The 13,829-nt window shown below is 36.7% G+C and overlaps 1 protein-coding gene across 3 annotated transcripts in view; it reads left to right on the plus strand.

Moving 5' to 3' along the window:
* ZFAND6 (zinc finger AN1-type containing 6) overlaps positions 1-13,829 on the plus strand; it is a 76,127-nt gene that overhangs the window by 9,907 nt on the left and 52,391 nt on the right. Inside the window, exon 2 of one of the 3 annotated variants that reach the window (XM_024742807.1) lies at positions 1,741-1,816. The exons of the other annotated variants lie outside the window; for them this stretch is intronic. The gene's annotated coding sequence lies outside the window, so the exon portion shown is untranslated. The remainder of the gene's footprint in view (positions 1-1,740; positions 1,817-13,829) is intronic. 3 annotated transcript variants of the gene reach the window in all.

Raw genomic sequence — 13,829 nt, forward strand, 5'->3', positions numbered from 1 at the left:
AAAATAATGGATATTAGCCGTATCCAATCACAATTATCAGTTTCACTAACAGGGAGGAGATTTTACTCTTCAGCCACTAAAATTGGAGAAGGTGGAGCTTGGTATTCAGGTTTGGTTGCTTTGGAGTACAGCTTCAAGTGAAGTTAATCTGAGGTGAAGCAAACAGAAAATTGTGGAGGTTTTGTTGGTAGGATTTTTGTTCTAATCTTTTAATGATCCTTTATTTTACACTTTTGCTCCTTTATGCTTCTGTGTATGTTAGGTTTTGTCATTGTTGCTATTTTCTGATGCAAACTGAACATTAAAATTAAGCAGGGAAGCAGAACAAAAGGGCTGTTTGGACAGGAAATAGGTGTTCAGAGAATCAAACTTGACTTTCTTTATCATTACTTTTAGTTCAGAATTTAAGTGTCATTAAAAAATACTTGAATAAAAATCATCTCCAGTAACAGGCTTTTCTCTTGGATTGGATGTTTGAGGAGTCATTTGTCAGTTTTTGTAAATGACATCTTGAGGAGGTCTATTTGATATATCATTTTCCTTGAACTTAAGATGTTATTAAGTTGCTAAAAGACAGATATATGTGGTAGGGTTAAGTTGGTCCTTTTTAAAGAATTGAAAGGCCAGCTGTTTAAATTTTTTTTTATCCCCCAGCATACCTCCCCCTTTTTAAAACTTCAGTATACTTTAAATCTAGCAATATTGTTGGCACTTTTAATATGTTTATAATTTTAGTTTTGTTTTTTAAAAGAGCATGGATTCATTTTATATAGAACAAGGTAAAAACTTTCTTCTTCCTTCAAACTTCATTTCTTTCAAAGGTGGACGTAAAGTAATTGACACCCTTTTGAAACAGGAAATGGATGGATTTCTATTTTTCAGAGGTATAGGTAGACTACCAAAACTTAAAAAAAAGTATCTATGAATCTATTGACATTGCTTACTTATGAAATAATTGTAGTATGTTTCAGTACCAGAAGTTTCCTTTAGAGGCTCTTGTCTTTATATTGTTGCTCTTTGATCGCATAGAAATTAAGGTATAGAATAATTTGAATAATCAGTATACTTGTATTTGCTATGCTGCTTCTTCCAGATCATGCAAAAGTTTTTAAATTAATGCTTTTCTGCTCTATCTATTGCATAAGCAATACTATAGTAATAATAAAATCAAGAAAAGTCACCCAGATATCCACAAGATCATTGTGAGGTGGTCTTATTTTTTTCCCCCTCTTCTATTCTGCACCTTACCATATTCTTATATTTTCCCCCTCATTGTAAATAAAGGCAGTTTTATGTTTTTTTGTTAAACTATATCATGTATTGTTAAAATTGTTTTCATTTCATTTGCTATATAATTCTCTTAGGTTAATGGGACCTTAATTTACCTAGTCTTTTACCTGTTTTACGTTTAGATTGTTCCTAATTTTTCACCATTTTAAACGGTATTGCGTTGAACAAACCTCTTTGTGTAAATTTTAGAATACTTTCCTCTTTATTTCTTTTGGAAAAAATCCCCTGGAGTGGGCTTACCTAGATCAAAGGATATAAACACTTCAGTAGCCAAATCGCCTTTCGAAAAGGTTATTCCAATTTATATTGCCACCAGAAGAATGTGCTTCAAAAATTTCTCTAATGGGTAGCCCCTTAAGTGTTCTCATTAAAGTGTACCTCTGAAGCTCTCTGACTTGTTGATTAGTTTTTGCCTAAACTAATAGCCTATTTTAAATTCCATTTTCCAAGATGTAGATGGATCTAAATCCATTCTCTGGACATTAAGATCAGCTGAAGGAAATTGGGAGAATTTTTACCCACTTAAGTGAGTAATTATATTTTTGTTGGTTAATATTGTATGTATTGCTTCATTTAAGTAGAGGGCTTAATGTTTTACATTGGCATTGTTGTTCCCACCAGCTTTCCTCAGTACATGTTTCTTTGGTAAGCACATACCAGAAGAAGTACTTTCTTGTAAGAAAGTACATCAGAAACATTTTTTTGAGAGGGGGCAGTAGTATTTGACTTAACTCTGAACAGGTATGAATAGCACATTTCTGATTTTTTAAGTACAATATAGAAACAATTAGTATGTATAGATCAAGGTTTTAAAATGATATATTACACCTTTCCAGTATTTCACAGGCTTTCAATTGAAGGTAAAATGACTACACACACGTAGTGTGTTACTAGTCCTATGTTGTTTCCGTTTGTCTGTAAGAGCATTCTCCGTTTGACAATAACTTCTGCATTATGTATGTACTCTTGCCAGCTAGTCTGTTAAATAGAATAGGCTATAATTGTTCAGGATAGGAACTTGTTAACTAATGCACCAGAATAAACTTAAAAAGTTGTTTTAAAGCAAAATTCTGTAAGACGTTTAAAAATTCTAATTTTAATTTATAAATGGGAGCCAGTGTTAAGTCATGAGTTAAGCTCTAACTCACTGATGGAACCAGTAGTTGAGCATGTATGTATAATCTTGAATTAAATAGTCTAGCTCATTTTGCAATTTAAGTAATTTATTTTCTGTAAATTTTTGCTGATAAATTTAGTATCTCTAATTTTCAGAGCTAACGTTGGTATGTTGGTCACTGTGTTTGTTACAGGGGGAAGTGTTGTTGTTTTTTTTCTTCTTTTAATGCCTATTTTGTTTTTCATGGCTTAAGAGTTTGATTTTTCCAGATACTTTGGTTTTCTTAACATTCGGAATGGAAGAGAAAAAACTTAAAACTCATCACTTTTCATTAATGAAATAATTGTTGCAAAATACATTTTCTCTGCATTTAAATTTGCTAGATGTGTCAGAATTTTATACAGATAATCTAAATACTTTATTCATGAGTAGAACAATTGTTTAAGTTTCACCTGAATATTTAAAATTTATGTTGGTGCTTAAATATTTATATCATATTTCTTTTGTTCTGAATTTGAGAAGATGCATTTAATTTTCTTCTTAAGAGATTCATCTTATTGCTGCCAGATAGAGATGAAGGTACTTGTAAATATAACGATTTTAGTGAAAGTCATTCAAATTTGGCTGTAGATTACATTTTGATGGGTACCCAACATAAAGGTTTACCTACTCCTCTAGTACTCTGGTAACATTAGAACCTTGAGAACAGATAATCTTTAATTGTTTCTCTACTGTACTGGTCTCTGGTTGCAGAACTCGGGAGTATCCTTTTTAGTACACTAGTTTCATTCGGAGTGTAGAAGCCAGTTCTCTAGAGGGAGAAGAATCTAAATGACCTAATATTGAGGCAAGATAACAATAGTGATAGCCCTATTTTATTCTTTTAGAATGGAGAAAAAAAGTGATCTAGAGGGGAGATATTAAATGCATTCAAAGTCTCTATTGTTCATCTCCATTCAAGGGGAATACAGTGATTTTTCATTTTCTTAATGACATAAGGAAAAAGGTTAAGGGGCAGCAAGTTGGTAAAACTTGAAAGAGCCTAGAAACCATGGCTTAGTAATTACAAGGTCTCTTTGTTCTGTGTAATAGGGGGACTTTACAGTTTTGCAATGTTTTTCCTGTATGGCTTCTTTATAAAAGTAGGTAAATGTTTTAGGAGGGTTTTTTTGTTTTTGTTTTTAAATAACTTAGGAATGCTTATTTATTAACTGATGTGTATATTAACCTGTTTGGCTGAATCTGATTTTCTGCATTTGTATGTCATTAGGAAAAAAAAGAACTCAAAACATTATTGTGGCTAGTAATGTTATGGTAGAAGGGAACAGATCCATCTATCTCTCTATACCTTTTTTTCCCCGTCCCCAAATAAGCATCTTGGGTACTTCCCCTACTCCCATGTTTTTTTGTTTGTTTGTTTTGTTTTTGGTCAGTACTTGATTTCTTAGCAAAATTTAGCACTACTGACTACTCTTTACTTCTTGAAACTCCTCCCATAAGTTTAATGGTATGCCTGGGCTTCCTTCTGTTTGTGATCTCTGTCCTTGCAAATGTTTCCTCTTTACAACCATTAAGTATTGGAATTTTGTAGGATTCTGACCTTAACACTCTTCTCTCTGTATACTTTTTGGGTAATCTCCAGTCCCATATCTTCAGTTAACATCCTGTATATATTAACAATTCTGAGATTGGCATCATGGATAGTTTTTTTGTTTGCACTTGAGACCCCTGTTCACCCAGCTCATGAATGTTTCTTCCATACCTGTGTTAAACTCAACAAAGCTAAACTTACCTGCTTATTTTGTCCTCCCAGCAGTATCCCTCAAGCCCTTTTTTCCCTCCTCTCACAATAAGTGGGTATTACTATCCATGCCAGAACCCAGGTGTCATTCTGATTCTTCCTTTTCTTCATCCCCAGTTAGCCACAACTTCCTATTGATTTTAAACCCATAGTACCTCTAGGATCCATCCTTCTTTTTCTTCACCATCTTAGCACATGTCATGCTGTGGTTTCTCAGATTACTAAAACAGCATCCTGACTGATCTTCACTTCCAGTTTTGGCTCTCTATAATACATTCTTCACTATGCATTCACATCTGTCTTTCTGCTTAAAATTTTTTAGTGATTTCTTATTGCCCTTTGGACTTTCTTAACTACCAGCTAATTCTGTGCTAAGCATTCTCTGAGGTTGTCACCAAACAATCTTAAGAGGGGAAGTATTGTTACCTTCATTTAACAAGTGAGATGATTTAATGAGAACCTACTGTATAGCACAGGGAACTCAGTGCTCTGTGGTGACCTAAATGTGAAGGAACTCTAAAAAAGAAGGGGGTATATGTATACGTATAGCTGATTCACTTTGCTGTTATATAGAAACTAACACAACATTGTAAAGTAACTGTACTCCAATAAAAATTAATTAAAAACACAAGTGAGATGATTTAGAAATGCTTGCTGATTTGTCAGGGTTGCCTTAGCTGGTGAGTGGCTAGCATACTTTGAACTGAAGTTTGCCACATCAGAGTCCTTCCTCTTAACCACCCAGCCATGTGCCTTCCTAAGCTAACCCTTACTTACTTCTCCATCTTCTTTTTTCCCCCACACCATTCTGAACTATTTGCAGTCCCTCCTTCTAAGACATACTCAAAACTTGTTGCCTGAGGGACTTCCCTGGCCGTCCAGTGGTCAGGGCTCTGCGCTTCCACTGCAGGGGGACACAGGTTCCATCGCTGATCGGGAAACTAAGATCCCACACGCTGCTCGGTGCGACCTAAAAAACAAAAACTTGTTGCCTGAGCCTAAAGTTGCTTTAAGGAAAACAAACATTTTCAAAGAAGAATTTCTGACAATTTTTTGGAACACTCCAAAAAGATATGACATTTTAGCATCCCTAGAATGTAAGAAGATAAAAGAATGAGACATAGGAAAAATAAAAGTAGTTTTCCATATGGGGTTAGTTTTGAATTTCAAAGCTGTTGAATTCCTCACATTTAATAAAAGCTTGAGACCTAGTTGTGTAAGAGGAAGATTAGGGAAAGTGTGAAAGCACTTTATCTGAGCTATTTGAAATGCTAATGACCTCCTTAAATAGCTGTTAGCCAGGACGTTGTGTTCATTTTTTCATCCAGGTGTATGAAGAATCTACCTGTGAACACAAGTCATATGAGGTACTGAGTAACTTATAGGTAGGGAAGTAGGCTCCATATATTTGTTTATATATCAAGTATATCATCAAAAAAGTTAAATATTGCAGTGACTCTTTCCTAGAAGGAAAATTGAGATAAACTGAGAAATAGTTGACTTGGAATCATTTTCATTTCAGGTATTTTATTTCTTTCCTCTCTCTCTCTCCACCGTCTCCCTCCAACATATTTTAAGGCAAAAGGACCTCCCCTGGACCAAAAAACCCCAAGAACCTTTTAAATCTATAGCTTTTAAAGAAACTTGGTGTTAAAAGAAAAAGAGCAAGTAGATAGAGGTTTTGTAAATATAGGTAAATATTAGTCTCTTTGAAGGGTTTGATTTCTTAACTATAGTTGGGAATTAATGTAATTATAAATTTTTAATAAAAATCCATGGTTGCCCATTATAAAAACAAGAAGTTTTTGTTTTTACCATTAAAGTATTTTAGAAGTGGAAAATGCCATACTACTCTCAAGTTTTAATTTGGTATATTTTACTATCCAGAGTAATCCTTTGCTTTTTTTAAAATAATAAAATCATCAACTAACAGCTCATTTAATAGTTGTTAAATGTTATAATACATTCGTATAATAATAAAACAGAAGAAATTTGAAAATAATGTATTACTTAGCTTTGATAAATAAGAATACACAGTTATTTCTCTTAAATGTTTAGATAATTACTTAAAATATATAATGTACCCCTTCTGAATGAGAACCAAATCTTGATAGCTATAGAACTTTATAAAATACATTCACTTTTAATAGGAAAAATAAGTCTTGGCAGATTAAAGTGGAAACCTACACTGAAAAGGTCTCATTAATTGCCTAAAATAATTGTTTCAGTAAGCCAGTTCTTAGTGAGCTGTATGCTTAGAGGCTAGTTGGTTGTCAAACCCAGTTGACTAGTCAGGTGAGTTTACAAAGTGCTAAAAGACTGGTCCTTCTCTGAAGGATTCCTATCTTATAAGTCAGTATTGTATATTACTGAGTGCCAAATTGTGGTTTGTTAAAAATGATTGCTGTAGGAGACAGAGTCAAGATGGCATAGTAGGAGGATGCAGAATTTGTGTCTCCTCACAACTAGGACACCTACCAGGCACTGGTGGGGGACCATGGGCACCTAAGGGGACAGCAGGAACCCCCAGTGACCAGCTTGCGGGATCTTGGTTCCCAGGCCAGAGGTCGGGCCCGAGCTCCTGTGGTGGGAGCTCCAAGTCCAAACAGCTGGACTAACAGAGAACCTCAGACCCCAGGGAATATCAATCGGAGTGAGGCCTCCCAGAGGTCCTCATCTCAGCACCAAGACCCAGCTCTATCCAACTGTCTGCAAACTCCAGTGTTGGACATCTCAGGCCAAACAACCAGTGAGACAGGAATACAGCACCACCTATTTAAAAACAAAACAAAAGAAACAACAAAAAAAATTGTTACATACAGTGGAACAAGGTAAAAACCTACAAGACCAAATAAATGAATAAATAGGCAACCTACCTGAAAAAGAATTCAGAGTAATGATAGTAAAGATGATCCAAAATCTCAGAAACAGAATGGAGAAAATACAAGAAACATTTAACAAGGATCTAGGAGAACTAAAGAGCAAACAAACAGTGATGAACAACACAGTTACTGAAATTAAAAATACTCTAGGCCTTCCCTGGTGACGCAGTGGTTGAGAGTCCGCCTGCTGATGCAGGGGACACAGGTTCATGCCCTGGTTGGGGAAGATCCCACATGCCACAGAGCGGCTAGGCCCGTGAGCCATGGCCGCTGAGCCTGCACATCCGGAGCCTGTGCTCTGCAATGGGAGAGGCCACAACAGTGACAGGCCGGTGTACCGCAAAAAAAACCAAACAAACAAACAAAAAAACTCTAGAAGGAATCAATAACAATAACTGAGGCAAAAGACCATATAAGTGAGCTGGAAGATAAAATGATGGAAATAACTGTCAGGGAGCAGAGTAAAGAAAAATGAGTGAAAAGAATTGAGGACAGTCTCGGAGACGCCTGGGACTACATTAAATGCACCAACATTCAAATTATAGGGGTCCCAGAAGAAGAAGAGAAAAAGAGAGGGTCTGAGACAATATTTGAAGAGATTATAGTCGAAAACGTCCCTAATATGGGAAAGGAAATAGTCAAGTCCAGGAAGCACAGAGAGTACCATACAGGATAAACCCAAAGAGAAACACGCCGAGACACATATTAAAGTATCAAAGATTAAATACAAAGAAAAAATACTGAAAGCAGCAAGGGAAAAGGAACAAATAACATACAAGGGAATCCCCATAAGGTTAACAGCTGATTTTTCAGCAGAAACTCTGCAAGCCAGAAGGGAATGGCAGGACATATTTAAAGTGATGAAAGGGGAGAACCTACAACCAAGATTACTCTACCCAGCAAGGATCTCACTCCGATTCGACAGAGAAATCAAAGGCTTTACAGACAAGCAAAAGCTAAGAGAATTCAGCAACACCAAACCAGCTTTACAACAAATCCTAAAGGAACTTCTCAAGTGGAAACACAAGAGAAGAAAAAGACCCACAAAAACAAACCCAAATCGGGCTTCCCTGGTGGCGCAGTGGTTGGGAGTCCGCCTGCCGATGCAGGGGACACCGGTTCGTGCCCCGGTCCGGGAAGATCCCACATGCCGCGCAGTGGCTGGGCCCGTGAACCATGGCCTCTGAGCCTGCGCGTCGGAGCCTGTGCTCCGCAACGGGAGAGGCCACAGCAGTGAGAGGCCCGCGTACCGCAAAAAAAAAAAAAAAACAAACCCAAATCAGTTAACAAAACGGTAATAGGAGCATATGTATCAATAATCACCTTGAATGTAAATGTATTAAATACTCCAACCAAAAGACACAGACTGGCTGAATGGATGCAAAAACAAGACCCTTATATGCTGTCTACAAGAAACCCACTTCAGACCTAGGGACACATACAGACTGAAAGTGAGGGGCTAGAAATTTCCATGCAAATGGAAATCACAAGAAAGCTGGAGTAGCAATACTCATATCACATATAATAGACTTTAAAATAAAGACTATTAAAACATAAGGTAGGACAGTACATAATGATTAAGGGATCAATCCAAGAAGAAAGCATAACAATTATAAATATTTCTGCCCCCAACACAGGAGCACCTCAATACGTAAGGCAAATGCTAACAGCCATAAAAGGAGAAATTGACAGTAACACAATAATAGTAGGGGACTTTAACAGCCCACTTAAACCAATAAACAGATCATCCAGACAGAATTAAATAAGGAAACACAAGCTTTAAATGACACAATACACCAGATAGACTTAATTGATGTTTTTAGGACATTCCACCCAAAAGCAGAAGAATACACTTTCTTCTCAAGTGTTCATGGAACATTGTCCAGGATAGAGACCCATATCTTGGGTCACAAATCAAGCCTTGGTAAATTTAAGAAAACTGAAATCGTATCAAGTATCTTTTCCGACCGCAATGCTATGAGACTAGATAATCAGTTACAAGAAAAGAACTATAAAAAATACAGACACATGGGGCCAAACAATATACTACTAAATAACCAAGAGCTCACTGAAGAAATCAAAGAATACCTAGAAACAAATACAATGAAAACACGAAGACCCAAAACCTATGGGATGCAGCAAAAGCAGTTCTAAGAGGGACGTTCATAGCTATACAATTCTACCTCAAGAAACAAGAAACATCTCAAACAACCTAACTTTACACCTAAAGCAATTAGAGAAAGAAGAACAGAAAAATGACCCCAAACTTAGCAGAAGGAAAGAAATTATAAATATCAGATCAGAAATAAATGAAAAAGAAATGACGGAAACAGTAGCAAAGAACGATAAAACTAAAAGCTGATTCTTTGAGAAGATAAACAAAATTGGTAAATCATTAGCCAGACTCATCAAGAAAAAAGAAGACTCAAATCAACAGAATTAGAAATGAGAAAGAACTAACAACCGACACTGCAGAAATACAAAGGATCATGAGAGATTACTATCAGCAACTCTGTGCCAATAAAATGGACAACCTGGAAGAAATGGACAAATTCTTAGAAAAGCACAACCTTCTGAGATGGAACCAGGAAGAAATAGAAACTATAAGCAGAGCAATAACAAGCACTGAAATTGAAACTGTGATTAAAAATCTTCCAACACACAAAAGCCCAGGACCAGACGGCTTCACAGGCGAATTCTATCATACATTTAGAGGAGAGCTAACACCTATTCTTCTCAAACTCTTGCAAAATATAGCAGAGGGAGGAACACTCCTAAACTCATTCTACAAGGTCACCATCACCCTGATGCGAAAACCAGACAAAGATGTCACAAAACAAGAGAACTACAGGCCAGTATCTCTGATGAACATAGGTGAAAAAATCCTCAACAAAATACTAGCAAACAGAATCCAACAGCACATTAAAAGGATCACACACCATGATCAGGTGGGGTTTATCCCAGGAATGCAAGGATTCTTCAATATATGCAAATCAGTCAATGTGATAAACCAAATTAACAAATTGAAAGATAAAAACCATATAATAATCTCAATAGATGCAGAAAAAGCTTTTGACAAAATTCAACACCCATTTATGATAAAAATCTCCAGAAGTAGGCATAGTGAGAACCTACCTCAACATAATAAAGGCCATATATGACAAGCCCACAGACAACATCATTCTCAGTGGTGAAAAACTGAAACCATTTCCTCTAAGATCAGGAAAAGACAAGGTTGCCCACTCTCACCACTCTTATTCAACATAGTTTTGGAAGTTTTAGCCACAGCAATCAGAGAAGAAAAAGAAATAAGGAATCCAATTTGGAAAAGAATAAGTAAAACTGTCACTGTTTGCAGATGACATGTTGCTATACATAGAGAATCCTAAAGATGCTACCAGAAAATTACTAGAGCTAATCAATGAATTTGGTAGAGTAGCAGGATACAAAATTAATGCACAGAAATCTCTTGCATTCCTATACACTAATGGTGAAAAATCTGAAAGGGAAATTAAGGAAACACTCCCATTTACCATTGCAACAAAAAGAATAAAATACCTAGGAATAAACCTACCTAAGGAGAAAAAAGACCTGTATGCAGAAAAGTGTAAGACATTGATGAAAGAAATTAAAGATGATACAGACAGATGGAGAGATATACTATGTTCTTGGATTGGAAGAATCAACATTGTGAAGATGACTATACTACCCAGATTCAATGCAATCCCTATCAAACTACCACTGGCATTTTTCACAGAACTAGAACAAAAAATTGCACAACTTGTATGGAAACACAAAAGACCCTGAATAGCTGACACAGTCTTGAGAAAGAAAAACTGAGTTGGAGGAATCAGGCTCCCAGACTTCAGACTATACTACAAAGCTACAGTAATTAAGACAGTATGGTACTGGCACAAAAGCAGAAATACAGATCAATGGAACAGGATAGAAAGCCCAGAGATAAAGCCACACACAAATGGTCACCTTATCTTTGATAAAGGAGGCAAGAGTATACAATGGAGAAAAGATAGCCTCTTCAATAAGTGGTGCTGGGAAAATTGGACAGCTACATGTAAAAGAATGAAGCTAGAACACTTCCTAACACCATACATAAAAATAAACTCAAAATGGATTAAAGACCTAAATGTAAGACCAGACACTATAAAATTCTTAGAGGAAAACATAGGCAGAGCACGCTGACATAAATCACAGCAAGATCCTTTTTGACCCACCTCCTAGAGAAATGGAAATGAAAACAAAAATAAACAAATGAGACCTAATGAAACTTCAAAGCTTTTGCACAGCCAAGGAAACCATAAAAAAGACGAAAAGACAGCCCTCAGAATGGGAGATAATATTTGCATACAAAGCTACTGACAAAAGATTATCCAAAATATACAAGCAGCTCATGCAGCTCAATATCAAAAAGACAGACAGCTCATTCCAAAAATGGGCTGAAGACCTAAACAGATGTTTCTCCAAAGAAGATATACAGATTGCCAACAAACACATGAAAGGATACTCAACATCACTAATCATTAGAGAAATGCAAATTAAAACTGCAGTGACGTATCACCTCACACCAGTCAGAATGCCCATCATCGAAAACTCTACAAACAATAAATGCTGGAGAGGGTGTGGAGAAAAGGAAACCCTCTTGCACTGTTGTAAAGTGGTACAGCCACTATGGAGAATAGTATGGAGGTTCCTTAGAAAACTAAAACTAGAGCAACCATATGACCCAGCAATTCCACTACTGGGCATATACCCTGAGAAAACCATAATTCAAAAAGAGTCATGTACCACAGTGTTCAGGCAACACTATTTACAATAGCTAGGACAAGGAAGCAACCTAAGTGTCCATCGACAGTTGAATGGATAGGGGAGATGTGGCATATATATACAATGGAATATTACTCAGCCACAAAAAGAAGCGAAATTGAGTTATTGTAGTGAGGTGGATGGACCTAGAGTCTGTCATACAGAGTGAAGTAAGTCAGAAAGAAAAACGAATACCATATGCGAGCACAAATATGTAGAATATAAAAAAGGAAAAATGGCTTTGATGAACCTAGGGGCAGGACAGGAATAAAGACACAGACATAGAGAATGGACTTGAGGACACGGGGAAGGGGAAGGGTAAGCTGGAACGAAGTGAGAGAGTGGCATGGACATATATACACTACCAAATGTAAAATAGATAGCTAGTGGGAAGCAGCCGCATAGCACAGGAAGATCAGCTCAGTGCTTTGTGACCACCTAGAGGGGTGGAATAGGGAGGGTGGGAGGGAGACGCAAGAGGGAGGGATATGGAGATATACATATGCATATAGCTGATTCACTTTGTTATACTGCAGAAACTAACAACACCGTAAAGCAATTATACTCCAATAAATATGTTTAAAAAAAATGCTTGTTGAAGGTTGTATATGTTTGAGTCTGCCCAGGTGATGCAGTGCTGCTACCAACTTTTTAAAAATTTAATATAATTTTATTTTGGATATAGAGCAAAAGCTTTAATTCTGTTCACCTGGAAAGGGACCACCCCAAAATGGTAAAGCAGGAAGAGTAGTAGAGGGACATGCTCCCATCCACATTTTCCTGGTTCAGCAGGTTCTATGTAATTTTCCACTTGCCCAGGAAGCTCCAACTTCATGGGATTCTTCAGATGATGAAGAGGCATGGCAAATACGCTCTGTATGTGAGAATGACGCGACTGTGAGCAGTGGTGAACTATCGAAAGCTTCTATGCAGAGAAGTGGTGACAACAATGTTAAAGAGGATTAATTTAATAATTACAACACATATACTGAACACTGTATCAGACAGTTTACCTTTTTTTTAGTTTTAATATTTAAGAGCAGTTTTAGGTTCACAGCAAAATTAAGAGGAAGGTACAGAGATTTCCTGTGTATCACCTGTGTCCCCACACATGCATAGCCTACCCCATTATCAACATTCCTCACTGGAATGGTACATTTGTTAAAAATGATGCACCTGCATTGACACATCATTATCACCCAAAGCCCATAGTTTACTTTAGAGTTCACTCGTTGTTATATATTCTGTAGATTTGGGCAAACATACAAGGAGATGTATGCATCATTATAGTATCATAAGAGTTTTTTCACTGCCCTAAAAATCCTTATATTCCTCTTGTTTAACCCTTCCCTCTCCTCCTCTGCCCCTGACAACACTGATCTTTTTACCGTCTCCAAAGTTTTACCTTTTTTAGGATGTCATATAGTTGGAAGCACACCATATGTAGCATTTTCAGTTTGGCCTTTTCTCTTAGTAATACGCATTAAGCTTCCTTCATGTCTTTTCATGGCTTGCTATCTTATTTCTTTTTGGCACTGAATAATATTCCATTGTGTGGTTATACCACAGTGTATTAATCCATTTCCCTACTGAAAGACATCTCAGTTGCTTCAGATACTTAACTCTTCACAGAATATTCCTTTGTCACCTGCCCTAACTGAAGCTTTCCCAAAGACCGCCACTTTCCTGTGGTCTTCTCAAGCGGTGGCTGTTGATTCTTGTTAAAAGGGGAGTGAGGTCTGTGTTTTCTAACTCCCTTTGTCAAACCATTGCTCTTCCAAGCAGAAATCCTGTGATCCTTCTAATATGACTGTTTCTCCTGTCCATTGTCTCATCTATATCATCTTCATGTTTATTGAGGATTTTGGCACCTGATTTAAGTTCTTTTTTCTCCTGTTTAGCCATCCAAGTGACTTTC

This window comes from Neophocaena asiaeorientalis, unplaced genomic scaffold (genome assembly GCF_003031525.2).
Source record: "Neophocaena asiaeorientalis asiaeorientalis breed wild unplaced genomic scaffold, Neophocaena_asiaeorientalis_V1.1 scaffold155, whole genome shotgun sequence".
NCBI lineage: Eukaryota > Metazoa > Chordata > Mammalia > Artiodactyla > Phocoenidae > Neophocaena > Neophocaena asiaeorientalis.